Raw genomic sequence first — 21508 nt, 5'->3', positions numbered from 1 at the left:
TCTGGGTGGACTAAGGAGGAATTTTATTCTGTAAAATCCTTTTTCTCCCTATGTTAAATATTAATCACCATGAAACTTTGTAATGGACTGATCTCAAGGATACTTTTGGTCACCTGGTCTCAAGAAATAATAAATAAAACAAAAGCAATACTACTAAGCATGAAAAAAAAGTTGACTATATTAGCTTCAATCTTTTTCAGTGTAAGAATGAGAAATAGTTAAAGTCTGACAGACAACATTACACTTTTGAATATTGTCCATGTACTGACTAAACCCGCTAGAGAATCAGTTTAAGGAGAGTAAAATATATTTCAATAGATAAACACATTGGATATCTGTTCATAGGGAAGCCCAACTCAAAGTATCATAACATTTAGTATTCTATACACCATTCAAAAACAAAGTTGTTTCATTAGACTGTGTGTTGAAATGCTTAGTAAGAAATAAACATGTTATTCTGCTAATATATTCACATGCTTTGATAAGGTATGTGCCAGGACATTCCTTGCTAAGTTAAGTGACTAATCAGATGCTGTGCTGGTAAGCACACCCTCAAGTGTCATCAGAACCCGGACGTTTGCACATGACACCCAGAGAAAAAAAAGCTGTCACTGTAGGTTCTTGTGCCCTCTGTAAATAATTTCCATATTACGTTTTGTAATCTAATGCTTGTATTTAGCGAACCAGGATACAAGTAAAGGTCAAAACCTACCACTTTTTAAGTTCACTCTCACACATTATCATCTCCTCTCTCTCTGCCCCCACTCTACAGGCACTGAGCTTTAACATCATTTTTATTTAGGAGCAACAAAAAGTATTTTAGTAATTGTTTGTGGGTGTCTATTTAATTCACTATAACAGAAATGTGAAACACATTCCTGAAATTCTCAAATTAACTGAAGCCAGCATTCTTTTTTCTTTTAAAATTCTGAATTTCTCCTTTCTGAAATTTGCAATGTGATTTACAAACTGAAGTTAGAAACAATTAATAGTAATGAGCTCATTATCATGTAACTTTGGTTTGTTATGAGTGCTGGAAATATTTTCTCAAGTCACAGATTTCAGGAAAACAGCTTTCTTAATTGAAAATATTTATTTTCATTGCTGTATCTACAGTACATTGCCTATAGCTGAATGTTTTGCTTTATAAAATTTACAAGCCTTTTTTTTTTTTTATTAAAGCAAAGGGGATACTGGGAAAGTGTTTAAAATGATTAGCTTTCTGAAACAAAATGTAACATGGAAAAGGGTGATGATGCTAGGGCAGCAGCAAGGTAACTGGAGGTTCTATGCCCATGTTTTAGCACCAGAAAGCACAGCAAGGCATCTGAAGTATTTTCAGACATTCAGATTCTGAGTAACGGATCAAAGCTTAGGAACAACTGCTTTATTACACCATCTCTATACAGGACCACATGCATATTCTTGTAACTAGATTGCTGCTCACCAGCTTTGAGTAAAAGGACTGATACTTGTGACTGGCAGTGGCTGTGGTGAATGATCCCTGAAAACAGGAGATAAATGCTCCATGCAAATATATGTCACATAACATGGCAAGGTTTTAGGTTGAACCGTGTAGTCTTTTCTGTAGGGAGAATACCTTTCCCTAATCCACCCGTGTTTTCAAGGAAATCGCCCCATGGATATTTCCTCTATAGCCCCACATGCCACAAAACAAATTTTCTGTCAGAAAGGATCTGGACTTATACTTTTTAAAAATGCTATAAAATGAGTTTGACATAACTGGTGTCATTTACTTTTAACGTACTCTTTCTTGCTTACTAGAAAATAGATCTATGGAAAGTTTTAGCATATTGCATTTGTGGAATGAGTTAGGTTCTATGAAAATTTCTCATTAAATTGTCACTTGCATTATGATCTAGAAAAGCCACTTAAGCAAACAGTGTCATTTTTTCTTTAATACTAAAAATACTCTGTGTTGTAAGTGACACTACGGAACTCTCTGAACAATATAGTTTATAAATACCCTCTAAGAAGACAAGCCAAATGACTGAAGGATTATAAATTCTCTCTACCAGTTGTTCAAGTATTAAAATGGCAAGCAGTAAGAGTACAGGATGAAAAAGTAACAAACAACCAATGTTGAAAACTTTATGTGTGCAACAGAATAAACATTCAGAGAAGCACGCTTAATTACTATTGTGGAACTTTCGTAATTCAAGTTTATTTTCCACCTCCAATAAGGTCAAGTACAGACATCCAATGATTAGTAATTTTGGAACTCTTATTCTAGCAACGATTCCATGTTAACTACTAATGTAAGGCTCTCTGACAAGAGAAGACTAAATATGTACCTGTAACTGTAGGTTCTTCAAGATGTGTGGTCCTTATCTGTAGTCCACATGAGGGTACACATGTACACCATGCACGTGAGATTGCAGATTTTGCAAGCAAGCAGTGTCCATTAGTCCATTCAAGAGCAGTTGCCCTCCTTATGGTCTGAACTGAAGATATAAGAGGCAATGCAGACTGACACCTCTCTCTAGTTCTGCTCTTACTGTGAATCATAAGGATTCAAAGCAGAAGGGAAGGAGGGCACATCTCAAACAGTCTCCGGTTATAAGTAAGTAACCTCCATTTCTTCTTTGAGAGCTGGTCTCTGTATTCCACACATATGCAATTGGTAAGCAGTATTCAAACAGGAGGGGAAATGTGAAGATGCAGTTGGTATAGAGATCTATAATGCTGCTGTCCCAACAGCTGCATCTGCAAAAGAGGCTGAACTAATGCATAATGTTTCGTGACTGTATGGATTGAGCTCCACGTAGCCACCTTACAGATTTTCAGTATAGGTACCTCTTGAAGATATGCTGCTGAGGATGCTTGTGCCTTGGTGGAATGGACCTCACTCCATCAAGGGGAGGAATACGTGCTAATTGAGAGCAAAGAATGATGCAGCTAGAGATCCACTAAAGTGTCTCTGAGTAGATAATGCCCTTGCGATCACTCAGATATAGCGACAAATAACCAAGATGATTTTCTATATCGGTTTCATTCTTTGCAGGTAAAACATCAAAGCTCATCTGCCATCCAGAAAGTGAAGTCTCCTTTCCTCACTGGAACCATGTAAGTGACTAGGTTGATTTCTGTGAAACTCAGAAATTACCTTAGGGATGCATTTGGGGTGAAGGTGAAGAGAAACCTTCTCCTTATGAAATATGGTAAATGGGGACAGGGGGGAGTCAATCATGAGTGCTCCCAGTTCACTCACCCTTCTGGCTGAAGTGAGGGGAACTAAAAAGACAACCTTCATGGAAAGGTGGGACACGGAACATGTGGCCATCAATCTTAACTAGACCTTTTAGGAATCTATTTGTGACATGTGACTAAAAATAGAATGGCCTTCTACCAAAGGATGGAAGGCACTGATTTCTGGTACACAGACCCCCCCAGTGAGCTAATGGAGAGTCCTGAAGTTTTCAGGGCCAGGAGACAGTCTAAAATCACAGGGTTAGCTCCAGATTTCGGAGATAACTGATTACATTGAGCCCTGGTAAAGAAATGCTTCCATTTATCCAGATAACTTTCCTTCTTTGACTGAGAATAGACTTCAAGCATAAGCATTCTAGATCTGATGTCCATCCAAATACCAGGTTATGAGGTGAACGGGGGCCTGTATTGGGATGCCTGGTCTTGCCATTCTCCTGAGTTATAGATCTGGGAAGAGTAGGATGCAGATGGGAGGACAGGTTGATATTCACAGAAGGTCTGAAAAACTGAATTGACTGGGCCAGTTGGGTGCTATGAGAATGACCTGGGCTTTGTTAACTCCTGGGGGAATTCTGCGTAAAAAAATAAACAAATAAAATTCTGCAACAAAAAATTTAAAATTCTGTGCACAATATTTTAAAATTCTGCAAAATTCTGCATATTCTGTCAAAATAACAATATAACCACACCAGTTTCAATTATTCTTGGTCATTTATTTCAAAACACCTGTCAGCAAGTATGTCTGTAATAACAGAAAACAAAAAAGATTCAGGAAATGTTTTTTAACAAATACATTCCTTACTAGGCATATTAATACAGAACTCGGAGTACTAAATCATTTAAACTACAATACAGAATCGTATTTCCCACATCCCTCAGAAGCAGTACAAAGGCTTGGCGGAGTCAGGGATAACGGGGGAGCTGAGGGAGTGGAAAGTAAATTGCTGGGAAAGAGCCTGGGTTGTGAACTTGGAGTGTTGTTGGGTATGGATGGGAAAAGTATGGAACAGGGTTTTTTTTGTGGGGGGGGTGCAGGGAGGGATTGTTAGGGAGCTTCCCCCATGCAGATCCTGGCTGACCCCTAGCCTCTCCCATTCAGTCAGGCACATCTGCCCCTGTCCCCATGTCATCCTGCACCCCTATGTGTCCTTGCACCCCCTCGTCCACATGTGTCCCTCCACCCCCACTCAGACACCCACTCCCCCCATCCCCACGTGGCCCTGTACCCCCTCCCTCTACGTGGCTCTATACCCCCACCCCATCCCCATCTGTCTCTGTGTCCCCAACCAGCCACCCCCTGTTCCTATGTAGCTCTGCATCCCCTTCCCCATCACCATGTGGCCCTGCACCTCCCTCCCCCCTGTGGCCATGTGCCTCCACTCCCATTCAGCCCCTGCCCCAGTCTGTCCTCCCGCACTAGCCCTTATGAGTCCCTGTCTGACTCCCCCAGCATGCCACGCTGTCTGTCTCTCCATAGCTCCTGTCTCCTGACCTGGCCTGACAGGCACTGTGAAGAAGTCAGGCTCTCTCCTCCTTAGCTGGCCAGGAGCTGCTGCTTTGTTCTGTCGCCACAGTGCCCGCCCCTCTGGTGAGCAAAAGGCAGAACTTCAGCAGCATTTCAGCAGAATCATAGAATATCAGGGTTGGAAGGGACCTCAGGAGGTCATCTAGTCCAACCCCCTGCTGAAAGCAGGACCAATCCCCAACTAAATCATCCCAGCCAGGGCTTTGTCAAGCCTGACCTTAAAAACCTCTAAGGAAGGAGATTCCACCTTCCCTAGGTAACCCATTCCAGTGCTTCACCACCCTCCTAGTGAAAAAGTTTTTCCTAATATCCAACCTAAACCTCCCCCACTGCAACTTGAGACCATTACTCCTTGTTCTGTCATCTGTTACCACTGCGAACAGCCTTGATCCATTCTCTTTGGAACACCCTTTCAGGTAGTTGAAAGCAGCTATCAAATCCCACCTCATTCTTCTCTTCTGCAGACTAATCAATCCTAGTTCCCTCAGCCTCTCCTCATAAGTCATGTGCTCCAGCCCCCTAATCATTTTTGTTGCTCTCTGCTGGACTCTTTCCAATTTTTCCACATCCTTCTTGCAGTGTAGGGCCCAAAACTGGACACAATACTCCAGATGAGGCCTCACCAATGTGGAATAGAGGGGGAATGATCACTTCCCTCTATCTGCTGGCAATGCCCCTACTTATACAGCCCAAAATGCCGTTAGCCTGTTGGCAACAAGGGCACACTGTTGACTCATATCCAGCTTCTCGTCCACTGTAACCCCTAGGTCCTTTTCTACAGAACTGCTGCCTAGCCATTTGGTCCCTAGTCTGTAGCAGTGCATGGGATTCTTCCGTCCTAAGTGCAGGACTCTGCACTTGTCCTTGTTGTATCTCATCAGATTTCTTTTGGCCCAATCCTCTACTTTGTCTAGAAGCTTTTTTCTGCGCAAAAAATTAAAAATCTAGCGGGGCTCAACAATTATGTGTGCATGCAGTAGCGCAAAATTCCCCCAGGAGTATTTGTTGTAGCGAATCTTTTGCAAAATTTCTGGTAGCAGAGGGATGGCATATCTCAGGTGGTCTGTCCAGGATAACAGAAGGGCCATGTCCCTGGAACTGAGACTCATAACTGCTCTGGGGCTGTATAGGGTGAACTTCTTGTTAGTTTGGGATGCAAACAGGTCCCAGGATGGTGCTCTCCACTGTATGAAGATCTTGTTCAGGATTGAATTGTGTTCTTCCCACTCTTGAACTGTGAAGAAGTGCCTGATGAGATTGTCTGTTACAGAATTCTGTGTACCTGGTAGGTATGTAGTTGAAAGTGTTATGTGGTTTCTGATGCACCAGTTCTATAAGTTGACTGCTTCTAAACAGAAAGGGAGGGCTTTTGCCAAACCTTGTTTGTTTGGGTAAAATATAGTTGTCATGTTGTCTGACACTGTCTGCATGCAGTACCAAATAAGTGGGAGGAATGCATTGCATGCTAGGACTGCTTTCAGCTCCAGTAGATTGTTATGTATCCTGGCCTCCCAAAAAGTCCAAGTGCCTTGCGCAGTGTAGTTGTCCAGGTGATTTCCACAGGCAGAGAGTCTAGGACAATGGTCACATCGAGTGTGGGTATAATGAAAGTATTCCCATGCATACTTATTCCAGGTTCATCCACCTGGCAAGAGAAACTATGACCTTGGCGGGAATTGTTACTTTGGTGTTTATGTGGTCTCTGTTTGATGAGTACACAGACCAGAGCCAGGCCTGTAGGCAAAATAGATCTAGTCTGGTCAATGGTGAATGATGAATAAATACACAAGGCCATTTGGCCCAGTATGGATAGGCAGACCTTGACAGTGACTCTCTGACTTGAGAGTGACTTGTCTTATAGAGATGTTCATGCCTTGAAAGCTTTCCATAGTAAGGTAGGACCTTGTGAGATCAAATCTAGGGTTGAGCCAATAAAGTACCTAGTCCTTGTGGGAGTCAAAGTGGACTTTCTTTGTTGACACAGATTCCCAAGACTGACGGAAGATGCAGCAAGCACAGAGTTGCTCACTGAACCTTCTGACTGAAGTGACCTGTTAGGAGCCAATTGTCTAGATATGGAAAGACTGTTCAGCTATGATGTCTCATTGAGATGTCACCACTGAGAAGACCTTCCTGAAGACCCTGGATACTGTTGCCAGTACACACGAGAGTCCTCTGTACTGGTAGTGTTCTTGTCCTGCCAGAAATCGGAGGAACCTTTTGTGAGACAGATGAATGTCCACTTGCCATGAACCACATTTTCTCCTTTGGAAGGGGATTACTGATGCCAACATAACCATTCAGAATTTTGATTTCTGAATAAAATCATTTAATCACCTAAGGCTGAGAATGATCTCCATCCTCTGTTTTTCTTGGGAACTATGAAATAAAGGATGTAGAACTCTTTCCCCTGGTGCTTGTTCTATGGCCCCTTGTTGGAGAAGTGAACCTGCATCCTGACGGAGAATCTCCTTGTGAGAGTGGTCCCTAAAGAGAGCCCCAGGAAGAAGGTTTGGGTGTGTGAGGGGAGAAAAACTCTATAGAGTAGCCAAAGGGAATGATTTCCAGTACCCACTTATTGGTTGTGATTGCTCTCCAATTTTGTGTGAAAAGGGGAAGACAGACACCAAATATTTCTGGGGGAAGTAGTGGATGGCATCAGTAGGGGTAGGTGGTCTTCAATTGCCCCGTCAAAAGTAATCCCTCGATGGTAGATGGGGTTGAGTAGTTGGAGTTACGGTAGAGAGAGCAACCAGGGCCGGCTTTAGCAGGTGCGGGACCCCACGCAGGGACACAAATTGTCTCGTCCCCCCCCCCCCCGCCCCAGCCCCACCCCCTCCCTGCCCCATTGGATCCCTCCCCATATCCCCTCCTGGTCCTGCCCCCAGCCCCGCACCCTCCCTGGCCCATTGGATCTCTCCCCAAGCCCCTCCCTGGCCCCGCCCCCAGCCCCGCTCTCTCCCTGGCCCATTGGATCTCTCCCCAAACCCCTCCCTGGCCCTGCCCCCAGCCCTGCCCCATTGGATCCCTCCCCAAATCCCCGCCCTGGACCCGCATCTTCCCCAAGCACGCCGCATTCCTCCTCCTCACCCCTCCCTCCCAGGCTTGTGCTGATCAGCTGTATGGCAGCACAAGCACTGGAGGGAGGGGGAGAAGCAGGACGCGGCTTTTTTTTTTTTTCTCCCTTCCCAGCCCTGGACATTGCGGGGCCTCTCTTAGACGCGGGGCCCCATTCCGGGGAATTGGCCGAATCAGCTTAAAGCCGGCCCTGGGAGCAATATATCGAGGTTTTTGTACCAAGATTTGCATGGTGGTTTGAATGGGTGCTAGTGGTAGAATGGCTGAGAAGGCGGTCTTGGATTTTACTCCTGCTTATGATGTTCTCTCTTTGGGGTGTAAATGCCCAGGGTTCTGAGAGTTGTCCTAGAGTCTTTCAATGAATGTAGAGACTGATGAGTCTTATTAAGAGAGATTAGACTCAAAGGGCAAGCCCTCCATGGTATTCTGAACCTCCCTGGGGAACCCCAAGGAGTGCAGCCAACATCCATGCCTCTGAACTATTCCTATGCCTGTCCCTCTAGATGTGGTTTCAGCAACTTCCACTGCAGTTTGAAAAGATGTTCTGGCTACCAGTTTATCTTCCTCAATGAGGGCTATAAATTGGGTGCCATCCTCCTGAGGGAGTTTGTCCCTTAAGTCTAAACTCTGAGTAATTGTTGAAATCTTATTTTGCTAACAAGGACTGATAGTTAGCAATTAGAAACTGAAGACTGGTAGAAGAAAATACCTTCCTCCCTAGATGGTCAAGTCATTTAGAGCCCTTGTCCACAAGCGTTGTTTTGTGATGCTGTAACCTACATTTCTAGTGGCTGCTTGTTTTAAAAGGGACTTAGACATGTGAAGAGAAACCTTGCTCCTTTTCCTGCTACAAAATATTGTGTCTCAGCCCTTTTCGGGGGGTGGAGGGATGAATCTGCTGCTGAGTATCTTGGACCTCCTTGAATGAAATTTGGCACTTATTTGCCATTCTCTGAAGGAGCTCAACAATGATTGTGGTCATCAGTCAGGGATGGGGATGGCAATGATGGGACAATTCTTTCTCACATGAGGATGATGAAACACCCATTCACCACCATCAGTACCTGCAGATTCAGCTCAATTTCCTCTCTCTTATACTCCAACAGCTGACTGATATGTAGGAGAAGGTCAATGGGACGGAGACTGACCTGGGGTGTCTAATTTAGGGATCCCATGGACCAGAATAGGGCTGATAATGAAGGGTCAACCAGTTGAGGGGGCACCCCAGGGCACTGGGTATCAATGATCCCTTGGATAATCATATTCAGGTGGAAGATACACCCCCTGATCTTGAGTCTCTGTCCAAACTCACTCCCCGCATGGGGGTGAAGATTAATCTGGAGCATCTTACTTATCCGAAGAGTTCTTGTTTGACTGCTGGAGCTGTTGATCCTGGTGAGTGAAAGCTCCTGCCAATGGACACGAGAGGGGATCGTTCCGGTCTCCTTGAACAGGTTTCCTCCTTCAGTGTCAAAATGTATCTCAGGAGGGTTAGACCCAACAGAAGAGGAGACTGAGGATAGGGAAGGGTAGGCTTCAGTTTGTCATGGAGTACATGGTGTTCCGGTAGTTGGGACTAATGGATCCAGTGGGTCCATGGTCATAGTGGATGGCAGGTCCTTCCGGGGATGGGTTGGACCATCAAAGATTTTAATTCTTAGATGGTGTTCGTGGGCGCATGCAGGCATCTGAACTGCAGTAGTCAGTACCAACAGATCCTTTCTCCTTTGCGCCTTAGCCTCATATTCTGAGGGTTTACATAGGCTTAACACCTCAGCACCCATGCAAGAGGACTTATCTGACTCAAGAGTCAGGGAGGGATCCCTTCTTGTGGAAGTAGACCTGGCAGGAGACCTGTTCTTATGTTTATTAGAGTGCCCCTTACTCTCATAATAAACTCTAGTTGATGACTTCTTGGGCTTAGTAGCTTGGGCCTCTGGCTACTGAGCTCATGCCCGGAATGGGTGCAGCTGGGGCTGATGTAATAGGGAAGCCTCATGGCCTTCTCCTTAAGGTGTTTCTGCAGATGGAGCTCTTGCCCCTTGCAGGTTTGTGGGGGGAAGGGGCAGCAAGTGCTGCACTTAAGTGAAATATGGGCCTCTAACAAAGGCAGCACTGGTGTTCATCACATACAAAGAAGGAGTGAGTGGAGGAGACATAGATCTTAAACTCCAGGATTCTGGGCATAGTCCCTGTCCATAAGGATGGAGAAACTCCCTCCTTATGCTATACTAAGCTATACTAAATATACTACAAGACTAAAATCTAACACTAAAAATACTAAAAACTATGTGCAAAATATTTAACAGTTCTGAAGAAGAAAAAATGCAGAGGTATCTACAGACACAGAGGATTCTGACTCAGGCTATGTGGCAGTAAGAAGGAACTGCAGAGCTGTTGTTCTGCACCGCTCCTTAAGCCCTCAGCCCAGACAGAGCATGAGGAAGGCAACTGCACAAGCACAGACCAATGGACACTGCTTGCTAAAAATTTCCAATCTCAGGCACTTGGGGGGGACGAGCATTCAAGGAAAAATGAATATTTATTCAAATGTTTTATATAACATTTCATTGTGACCACTAAGTGACTTTATGATCATTATGAGGCTCAAATATGACAGAAATTCAGTGCAAAACACTAATTTAACAAAACTAAATTCTCAAATGCCAAAAATTTAGAAAGGTAATGCTTGGCCTGGAAAGTTAACTACTTTCCCTGAAAACTTGCATTCCATCATCTTTCTCCAAGCTTAGGTCTTGCTCAATGGTCCATTGAAATCAAAGGGGTCTCAATCAGGGGAACAAGGTTGAAAGCAGACACTAGCGGTCACTTGACTTTATAGAAGTTCAAATCTCATTTTTTTTTTAGACCCTCACAGGAGGTTACAAGAAAAGACAGTCTTCGCAAACATCTTCTCAGGTTTCCTATGATCAGAATTTCAAATCTTCCAACTGTGTAGGTGTAAAGGTACACAAGGCTGATGTCTGATGTCAAAGAACCAAACTACAGTTTAGAACTAGAACTGCAGAAAGAGGGCAAAGCTATGTAAAACTCCACACTTCTTTTGCATTGGGCAAGTCAAAAGAAGTTTGATTAATTCAATAAAACTTTTTCAATTACATCACTCACAATAGTAGAACTGAAGCTATCTGCTAAGTGTACTTTTAGCAAGCTAATAGAGAGTCCCGATTTCTTGAGAGTCAACAGTCTAGGACTACAGATAGAGTGGCTATATCCAGCTTTGGGCTAGCACCAGGTTCCAAAGCTACTCCACTTTCGTAGGTAAGTATGAAGGGTAGCTACTTTTCTTCTATAATAACAACCTCTTCCTGTACCTCTTCAATAAAGAGGTGCATAGGTTTATCTCCTGTCATAGGAGGCTCTCGTGAGCAAGGTCCCGGAAGAGGGATGGGGAAGGGTGTTGGAGGTGGTAGGTGAAATGGAGGGAGTACCCATCTTGAATGATCTCCAGTACCCATTTGTCAGAGGCTATACATTCCCAGGTGCTGCGGAACAGGGTGAGACGGCATTCATAGGGATTGGTAAGGTTTTCCAATGTCAGGTGGTTTTGAGGAGAGTGGTCGAAGGGCACCTCAACCAACCTGTGAAAACTGTTGTTTTGAGGTGGAAGGCTGTGAGGAAGTAGGTTGCAATGCTGGTGGTTTCCGTTTGGGGAATGTGGATTTCTTCCTCTGAGATACATGTGATCTTTGAGATGAATATTGCAATGAGCAGGGTTTGAATGATGGCTGAGGACTATACTTTCTCTTGTACCCAGGTGTATAAATCGTAAAGGATCCAAGAATAGCCCTGTAGTCTTAAAATGTGGAGGGAGGTGTCAGTCCTTTCGGCAAACAGTTTTGTTCCTTCTTTGGGGAAGCCAGATAGGTGCAGCCAAGAGGCTCGTCTCATCACAACAGCAGTAGAGATGGAGCATGCGTCAAGTACAGACTGGAGTGATGTCTTTGCCACCAGTTGGCCTTAAATTGTTCTTTGTGTGAAACTGGAAGCTGTTCAATAAAGGAACTGAATTTTGAAAAGTTCTGGTAATCATATTTCACCATTAAGGCTTGATATTTTGCAATACGGAACTGAAGAGTGGCTGAGGAGTACTTTTTGTTGGCGTGCTTACATGTTGGCGAGACCGACACAGGGGTCCGCCATATGATTTCACCAGGGTCCAAGTGTCCCTCATTAATAGGGACGAGGCAGAAGAATGTAAAATGTCCACTAGTTTATCGTTTTACTTGATCACCTCCTGTAGTAGTATCTGCATTGCCTCTGCCACCTGTTGGGTTAGCTCCTGACATAGTTTAAAGTAATCTGCCGACAATGGCGGAGGGGGCATCACTGTCTCATCTGGTGATGACCATGAGAAATTAGCCTGAGGGGTACATAAGAATGGCCATTCTGGGTCAGACCAAAGGTCCATACAGGCAAGTCTCATCTTATGCTGGGGTTACGTTCTGCTGTCAGAGTGTAAAGCGAAAATCACATATAGTCAAAATTACATTGAGTGTAATGGTGGGAGGAATCACGCACACTACAGGTACAGTATTTAAATTGTTATTTTTCTCTTTTTTTGTTTTGTTTTTGCCGACCGCGCAAAGCTGAATTTGTGCATGTTAAATGCGCGCAAGATGAGACTTGCCTGTATAGCCCAGTGTCCTGTCTTGCAACGGTGGCCAATGTCTGGTGCCCCAGAGAGAATGAACAGGTGATTCATTCCCTGTCGCTCATTTCCAGCTTCTGGCAAACAGAGGCTAGGGACACCATCCCTGCCCAGGAAACCAAGCATACCCTGTCCAAGGGGCTTCCCAGATAGGGGGTTGAAGAAAAGAATGAAGCCCAAATTAAAGGGTTTTTTTTTTAAAGTAACAAAATAAAAGATAAATGAAGAAAAGAAAAGGGAGCTCCAAAAGGTGGCTAAAGATTAACAATTCTAAAGAGGTTAACAATGCACTAACAGACAGCTACTGCTCCGTCTCTAGCCGGGGCAGTTGAGAAGGAACTGAGGAGGGTTGCCCGTGCAGCTCTGGTTAGCCTTATGGGAGAGGATGGCGGGGAGGGAGGAGAGTGCATGTGTGGGCTGAACAGACACTGCTACCAAAGTCTCCGATCAGCAGCGCAGGGGCGCAGATACACCTACAGTGGAGCGCCTACAGGGACACTACTCGAAGCAGCAGCTCTGGTTCATTTGCCCCACTCCAGTGATGCAAAGCACAATTGAGCTAATTTCACAGGCACACTACGTGTTTAAGTTTATGCTTTTGCGTTATACTTTTCAATTAGATTATGATTTGAATACATGCGTTAGATTTAAAAAAAGTCACCATGACATGCATTCCTGGCACTATGATGGTTAGGTAACAATGTGAATATAATTCATCCTTAATTAATCGCTAACATAGTGGGTTTATGCTGCTATATACTTAACACTTTGTGTTAAGTATATAGCTGAAGCACAAACGCAAAGTATACGATTCATACAGATACTTGGAGTAATATTTTTGAGGCACATTCAGAAATTGCCTGGCACCTTGTATCTCTGTATTGGTTTCCTGAATGTTTGGAGTTATGTTTGCCTTTGTTTTTAATAACCACATTAGAAAAAAGTTCTTTTCTAAGATGAAGACTATGGAATTCTAGGATGAGGTCCTGAGGACTGTGTGGCTTTTCAAAACAATACCTTTAAATATTATCCCAATACATGTTCATTAATAATTTTAAAGCCCTATCATATTGACATGTCTTCTGAATAACTAGTTTATACACAAAAGGAGCTATAGGTATATATGAGCCCACATGCCTCTAACAAATTATTTTTTTTAAATCCCCACTAAGCAGTAAGAAAATATATGGAAACTTTCCTGAGGAGTAGAATTCGGTATTCCACAATGACCTTAGCAAACATTTGGATCAATGGCTGAAATTTTGTTTAGACTGATTATTTAAATCAAAAAGAGCACAAAGGCTACTCCTCCTTACAAGCGATTCAAAATTAGCTGAAGAACAAAAACCCAGGAAATTATTCTTACATCTAGGGAATCAAATTCCTCATTAACTGCATTAAATAACAAGTCAGATTGTATGATCACATGACGTAAGATTCAAAGTTAGCTATTTCAAGGTCAAATCTCTTAGAGATTCCATTGGTTATGTCTTAGATAAAGGCTTTTCCTGAAAAAAGTTTTATGTAAAAGTTATCTAAGTGCCAGATGTTGACACCCTTGTTCATGTTAAGTAGCTCCTTACTCCACAAATAGTCTCATTAAAGTCAGTAGGAATATTTGCAGAATAAGGCACTATTCAAGATGATTGAAGATGGTATAATTTGGCCCTCAATATTAATTTTTTAGGACCCACTTCAGTCTAAAACATGTGTCTTTTATATTTGAGAAGCCCACAATTTTTTTTGGCAGCATAACAATAGAAACTATGACTAAGCAGGATAAAGAGAAACATGATGTTTCATACTAATGGGTCCACCCTGTGATCTCTGGCTCTGTTTTTACGCCCCGTATGAAGATCAAAGCTTTGGAAGCAAGGAAGACTGGAATTCCTTTGCCTATTATGTGGTAGGAAAAAGTCCCCATCTTTGTGACTGAGACTAAAAAAAGCTCATCTTAGGCTCTGTCTACACTACGAAATTAGGTCGAATTTATAGAAGTCGGCCGCATGGTGACAAGAGTGATGAGAACATAGACATGGACATAGACTTCTCACAAAGTACAGGCCCCAGCAATGTGCACATCATGGTGTTAATGGGGCAGGTTCCTGCTGTGGAACGTCGATTCTGGGCAAGGGAAACAAGCACAGACTGGTGGGACTGCATAATGTTGCGGGTCTGGGACGATTTCTAATGGCTACAAAACTTTCGCATGCGTAAGGGCACTTTCATGGAACTTTGTGACTTGCTTTCCCCTGCCCTAAAGCGCCAGAATACCAAGGTGAGAGCAGCCCTCACAGTTGAGAAGTGAGTGGCAATAGCCCTGTGGAAGCTTGCAGCGCCAGACAGCTACCGGTCAGTCGGGCATCAATTTGGAAAGAGCAAATTTACTGTGGGGGCTGCTGTGATCCAAGTAGCCAACGCAATCAAAGAGCTGCTGATATCAAGGGTAGTGACTCTGGGAAATGTGCAGGTCATAGTGGATGGTTTTGCTGAAATGGGATTCCCTCACTGTGGTGAGGCGATAGACGGAACCCATATCCCTATCTTGGCACCAGAGCATCAAGCCAGCAAGTACATAAACCGAAAGGGGTACTTTTCAATGCTGCTGCAAGCACTGGTGGATCACAAGGGACGTTTCACCAACATCAATGTGGGATGGCCGGGAAAGGTATATGACGCTCGCGTCTTCAGAAACTCTGGTCTGTTTCAAAAGCTGCAGGAAGGGACTTTCTTCCCAGACCAGAAAATAACCGTTGGGGATGTTGAAATGACTATAGTTATCCTTGGGGACCCAGCCTACCCCTTAATGCCATGGCTCACGAAGCCATACACAGGCAGCCTGGACAGTAGTCAGGACCTGTTCAACTATAGGCTGAGCAAGTGCAGAATGGTGTAGAATGTGCATCTGGACGTTTAAAAGCGTGCTGGCGCAGTTTACTGACTCAGATAGATCTCAGCAAAACCAATATTCCCATTAAAAGAACAGGAGTACTTGTGGCACCTTAGAGACTAACAAATTTATTAGAGCATAAGCTTTCATGGACTACAGCCCACTTCTTCGGATGCATATATTTGTTAGTCTCTAAGGTGCCACAAGTACTCCTGTTCTTTTTGCAGATACAGACTAACACGGCTGCTACTCTGAAACCTGTCAATATTCCCATTGTTATTACTGCTTGCTGCGTGCTGCACAATATCTGTGAGAGTAAGGGGGAAACGTTTATGACGGGGTGGGAGGTTGAGGCAAATTGCCGGGCCGCTGATTACGCGCAGCCAGACACCAGGTTGGTTAGAAGAGTACAGGAGGGCGCGGTGCGCATCAGAGAAGCTTTGAAAACCAGTTTCATGACTGGCCTGGCTATGGTGTGAAAGTTGTGTTTGTTTCTCCTTGATGAACCCCCCGCCCCCTTGGTTCACTCTACTTTCCTGTAAGCTAGCCACCCTCCCCACCCCCCTTCGATCACTGCTTGCAGAAGCAATAAAGTCATTGTTGCTTCACATTCATGCATTCTTTATTAATTCATCACACAAATAGGGGTATGACTGCCAAGATAGCCCGGGAGGGGTGAGGGAGGTGGGAAGCACCGGGTGGGGTGGGGGAGGAGGGAAGGACAAGGCCACACTGCACTTTAAAGCTTTAAAACTTATTGAAGGTCAGCCTTCTGTTGCTTGGGCAATCCTCTGGGGTGGAGTGGCTGGGTGGCCAGAGGCCCCCCCACCATGTTCTTGGGCATCTGGGTAAGGAGGCTATGGAACTTGGGGAGGAGGGCTGTTGGTTACACAGGGGCTGTAGCGGCAGTCTGTGCTCCTGCTGCCTTTCCTGCAGCTCAACCATATGCTGGAGCATATGAGTTTGATCCTCCAGCAGCCTGAACATTGACTCTTGCCTTCTGTCAGCAAGCTGATGCCACCTATCATCTTCAGACTGCCACTTACTCTCTTCAGACTGCTACCTCTCCTCGCATTCATATTGTGCTTTCCTGCACTCTGACATTGTCTGCATCCATGCATTCTGCTGTGTTCTGTCAGTGTGGGAGGACAGCAGGAGCTCAGAGAACATTTCATCCCAAGTGCATATTTTTCGCCTTCTAATCTTCGCTAGCCTCTGCGAAGGAGAAACATTTGCAGCTGGTGGAGGAAAAGGGAGAGTGGTAGTTAAAAATACACATTTTAGAGAACAACGGGTACACTCTTTCACGTTAAACCTTGCTGTTCACATTACATAGCACATGTGCTTTCATTACAAGGTCGCATTTTGTCTCTTATGTTGAGGGCATGCCGGTTTGGTGAGAGAGATCACTCACGCAGTGCCAGGTAACAGAATTCAGCTTGCAGGCAGCCATGGTAAGCCACAGTCTTTTGGCTTCTTTAACGTTCATAACATGTGGGAATGGTTTCAAACAGCAGCGCCCTCATTTCCCATACCAAGTGGCCGTTGGGTTGCAATTTAAAAGAAGGGGCTGCGGTTTGTGGGTTAGCATGCAGCACAAACCCCAAATAACACCCCCTGCCTTCCCTCCAACACCCAATTCTGTGGGATGATTGCTTCACCCCTCCCCCCACCACGGTGCTAACAGCAGGGAACATTTCTGTTCAGCCACAGCCAAACAGCCGAGCAGGAATGGGCACCTCTGAATGTCACCTTAATAAAAATCACCCTATTTCAACCAGGTGACCATGAATGATATCACTCTCCTGAGGATAACACAGAGAGATAAACGGATGTTGTTTGAATGCCAGCAAACACCGGGACCATACGCTGCCATGCTTTGTTATGCAATGATTCCAGACTATGTGCTACTGGCCTGGTGTGGTAAAGTGTCCTACCATGGCGGACGGAATAAGGCCGCCCTCCCCAGAAACCTTTTGCAAAGGCTTTGGGAGTACATCCAGGAGAGCTTTATGTAGAGGTCCCTGGAGGATTTCCGCTCCATCCCCAGACACGTTAACAGACTTTTCCAGTAACTGTACTGGCCGCGAATGCCAGGGCAAATTAATCATTAAACATGCTTGCTGTTAAACCATGTGTAATATTTACAAGGGTACACTCACCAGAGGTCCCTTCTCCGCCTTCAGGGTCCGGGAGCCTGCCTTGGATGGGTTCCGGGGTTACTGGCTCCAGGTCCAGAGTGAAAAATATATCCTGGATGTTGGGGAAACCGGTTTCTCCGCTTTCTTGCTGTGAGGTATCTTCCTCATCCCCAAAACCCACTTCTGTGTTGCGTGCTTCTCCATTGACGGAGTCAAAGCACAGGGTTGGGGTAGTGGTGGCTGCACCCCCTAGCATGGCATGCAGCTCATCATAGAAGCGGCACGTTCGGGGCTCTGACCCGGAGAGGCCATTTGTCTCTCTGTTTTTTTGGTAGGCTTGCCTTAGCTCCTTAATTTTCACGCGGCACTGCTTTGCGTCCCTGTTATAGCCTCAGTCCTTCATGCCCTTCGAGACTTTCAAATGTTTTGGCATTTCGTTTACTGGAATGGAGTTCAGCTAGCATGGATTCGTCTCCCCATACAGCAATGAGATCCTGTACCTCCCGTTCGGTCTATGCTGGAGCTCTTTTGCGATCCTGGGACTCCATCATGGTCACCTCTGCTGATGAGATCTGCACTCACCTGCACCTTGCCACGCCGGCCAAACTGGAAATGAGATTCAAAGTTCGCGGACCTTTTCCTGTCTACCTGGCCAGTGCATCTGAGTTGAGAGCATTGTCCAGAGCGATCACAATGTAGCACTCTGGGATAGCTCCCGGAGGCCAATACCATTGAATTGCGTCCACACTACCCCAAATTCGACCCAGCAAGGCCAATTTCAGCGCTAATCCCCTCAGAGGTGGAGTAAAGAAATCGATTTAAAGAGCCCTTTAAGTCGCAAAAAAGGGCTTTGTCGTGTGGACGGGTCCAGGCTTAAATCGAGTAATGCTGCTAAATTCGACCTAAAATCGTAGTGTAGACCAGGCCTAAGCTTAGGTAGGACCTTTGCTTTCTTTCTATCTGCAGTATCTTTATGGTGTGATTGGTAGCCAGCTTCTCTGAAACATCCAGATAAGAGTAGGAAGAGGGCTAACCTTTCATAAGGACTCACCTGTACTGTAGAAGCTTTTAGTTGGAGCCTGATAGTGACTACATTTAAAAAGGAGAAAAAGCTAGCATCTGTATTAGAGAGGGCAATCATATCGGAAGATCACATTTAGGGTTAACAAAGCTAGACATTTTGGAAGGCTAACCCTTCTGCCATCACATATGCTCAGTTTTCTTCCTGACTCCAGCATATCAACTAACCTGCTCCTTTTACAGAAGCAATGTTTTCCTTTTGCATTTTTCTTGCCTCTATCAACTGTTAGAAGGACTTATACCCACTGGATGAGCTCTAATATGCATGAATTTAATATTTAGAATATCTATACATTTAATTCATTTACTATAAAACAACCTAGTTCACTGTCCACAACAGAGTCAAAAAAACCCACACAAAAAAACACAGGAATGTTGACAGTAATATTGTCCGTGTGAACATTGGGAAATGGTTATGAATGTGGGTGTGTGCAAAGAATATCTATTGCACAACTTGGAAAAACTAAGGGGGGGGCTACTACTCTGCTTATAAACTATTATTTATCTGTTTACATTTTTATTACAATGCAATTAGCATTAGTCTGTTACAGAAAAAAGTCACTGTCATAGACATTTAATATTTAAGGCTTAATGAACAAAGCTTTTAAAGGGCAATATTACCTAGAAATTATATTTAAATAAAACCCAAGCAATATATTTCCTGTGTTACTAACAGCATAAAAGATTCTAAAGATGAACATTTAAAAATGCTATTTATATCTGCTGTGCATTTATGTTTAGGTTTCACCTCTGCTTGGACAGTGAAGCACTAATCAGTTTCACTTTGGTCTATGGTCAATGTCACTCTTTTTCTCATGCTTAAGCACAACGCTGTTATTTTTGTGTTGCAAAAATTCCCCAAGATCTAAATCCAAACAAAACATTTTCACTGATATTTTCCCCAATAGATGTCATGAACATGTCAATATTAGTGATTGTTCTACCTATATTACTTAAAAAGTCTCTTTAAAACTAGTTTCATCTTTTAGTCCTACAAGCAGTCTGCAACACATAAAATAATGATAGAATGCTGAGCCTGCAGTCTAACAATTATAAAAACAGGTCAAGCAAAGTGGTTTAAAGAACACACATACTGAGAATCAAACTTCCACTGAATTAGTTTTGAAAACATAACGTTGGTCCAGGAGTAGCCCTCTGAACAAAATACAAGAGAATCCTCATTGATTTGTATCAATACAATCAGAAAATAACTTGTTTTGAACACATTTCTGTGATAGCACATGGGCAAAATAAAATACCTGAATCTATCTCTACATATTTAGATATATGGGAGAGAGTTAACAATTTAAAATAACTAGCAATATAGCTAGGCAACACACAATGCAAAAAAAACAAACCAAACCAAAAGTCCCCAACCATCCCTATTTAACGAAAGCATCAAGAAACTTTTATAATAAGGAGTATAATTTTTACATTCATACTTCCACACAGTAAAAGAGAATACATAAAGCCCCTTTGAGTTTTGGGGAGAAAAATAGAACCATGAACATTTTATATCATTGGCATTATGGTAACGTTATATTTAGAGCAGTGGTTCCCAAATTGGGGTTCGCAAACATTACAGGGGGTTCACCAGAAAAAAAATCACTAATGGAGGACAGAGGACCCCGGGTATTGGAGACAGCAGGTAGGACCCGGTTGCAGGGCAGACACCCCAAGCCGCAGGGAGAGCGGGGCTGGGCAGTTGGGGCTGGCAGCCCGAGTCCCCCGTGGTCAGCAGGGGAACCGGCAGCCCGAACCCCAGCGCTCCGCGGGGGGCCGGCAGCTTGAGCCCCAGGGAGAGCGGGGCTGGGCAGTTGGGGCAGGCAGCCTGAGCCCTGCCCCCCATCAGTGGGGGAGCCGGCAGCCTGAATCCCAGCGCTCTGCATGGCGCTGACAGCCCAAGCCCAGGGAGAGCAGGGCCAGGCAGTTGGGGCTAGCAGCCTGAGCCCTGCCCCTGTCAGTTGGGGAGCCGGCAGCCTGAGCCCCAGGGAGAGCGGGGCCGGGCAGTTGGGGCTGGCAGCCCGAGTCCCGGTGGTCAGCGGGGGAGCCAGCAGCCCGAACCCCAGTGCTCCCCATGCAGGGCTGGCAGCCCGAGCCCCAGGGAGAGCGGGGCCAGGCAGTTGGGGCTGGCAGCCCGAGCCCTGCCCCCGTCAGCGGGCGAGCCGGCAGCCTGAACCCCAGCCCGAGCCCCAGGAAGAGCAGGGTCGGCAGTTGGGGCATCAATCACACTGAGGAAATTTAAACTTAAATCCCTGAAAATATTCATTTTTATGAGGGGGTTCACGATATTTCACAATTTAGTTTTAGGGGTTTGCGGGCTGTTAAAGTTTGGGAACCACTGATTTAGAGGAATTCTGGTTTCAGGTGTATGTTTGACCAATATAGTCAATATATTGGATTACACAGAAATCAGTTTTTAATTGTGAATAGTTCTATTTACCAAGGGCCCAATTCTACAAAGATATACACATATTTAACCCATACACTGTAAGCAACCTCAGGGAAATCAAGGGTACATAACAAGTAACATATGGCAGAGCAATGATATTCAGTCAATCAACATCTGGCTATTGAGTGGCTTCAGAAAGCATACAGCACATCATAATTACAGTTAAAAATCACTGAAGGGCTCTTGCCATTTTCTATTTTTAGTCTTTTTTTTTAGATAGTGATTAAAATTAGCATTGTCGATTTATAGGTGGGTTTAGATTTAAAATAAAAACTTAAATCCTGAAATACGCATCATATACTTCAGAACAGATATCCAAAGGATAAGAACTAAAAACGTAACAACTGAAGTATTTTATCATAGAAATCTAGGGCTGGAAGGGACCTCAAAAAGGTCATCAATTCCAGCCCCCTCTGCAAAGACAAGACTAAGTAAACCT

The 21508-nt window shown here is 44.3% G+C and overlaps 1 protein-coding gene and 1 long non-coding RNA gene across 12 annotated transcripts in view; one reads left to right on the top strand and one right to left on the bottom strand.

Annotated features, from left to right (window-relative positions):
• LOC128831479 (uncharacterized) overlaps positions 1-7163 on the top strand; it is a 52012-nt gene extending 44849 nt beyond the window's left edge. For all 10 annotated transcript variants that reach the window (XR_008443807.1, XR_008443808.1, XR_008443804.1 and 7 more), the window contains 2 exons: positions 3026-3087; positions 6741-7163. This is a non-coding gene — a long non-coding RNA (uncharacterized LOC128831479). The remainder of the gene's footprint in view (positions 1-3025; positions 3088-6740) is intronic.
• RETREG1 (reticulophagy regulator 1) overlaps positions 1-21508 on the bottom strand; it is a 136897-nt gene that overhangs the window by 81360 nt on the left and 34029 nt on the right. The window lies entirely within an intron of this gene.

This window comes from Malaclemys terrapin, chromosome 2, assembly GCF_027887155.1.
Source record: "Malaclemys terrapin pileata isolate rMalTer1 chromosome 2, rMalTer1.hap1, whole genome shotgun sequence".
NCBI lineage: Eukaryota > Metazoa > Chordata > Testudines > Emydidae > Malaclemys > Malaclemys terrapin.
The sequence above is the reverse complement of the archived record's forward strand: the minus strand, read 5'-3'. Positions and strand labels throughout refer to the sequence as shown.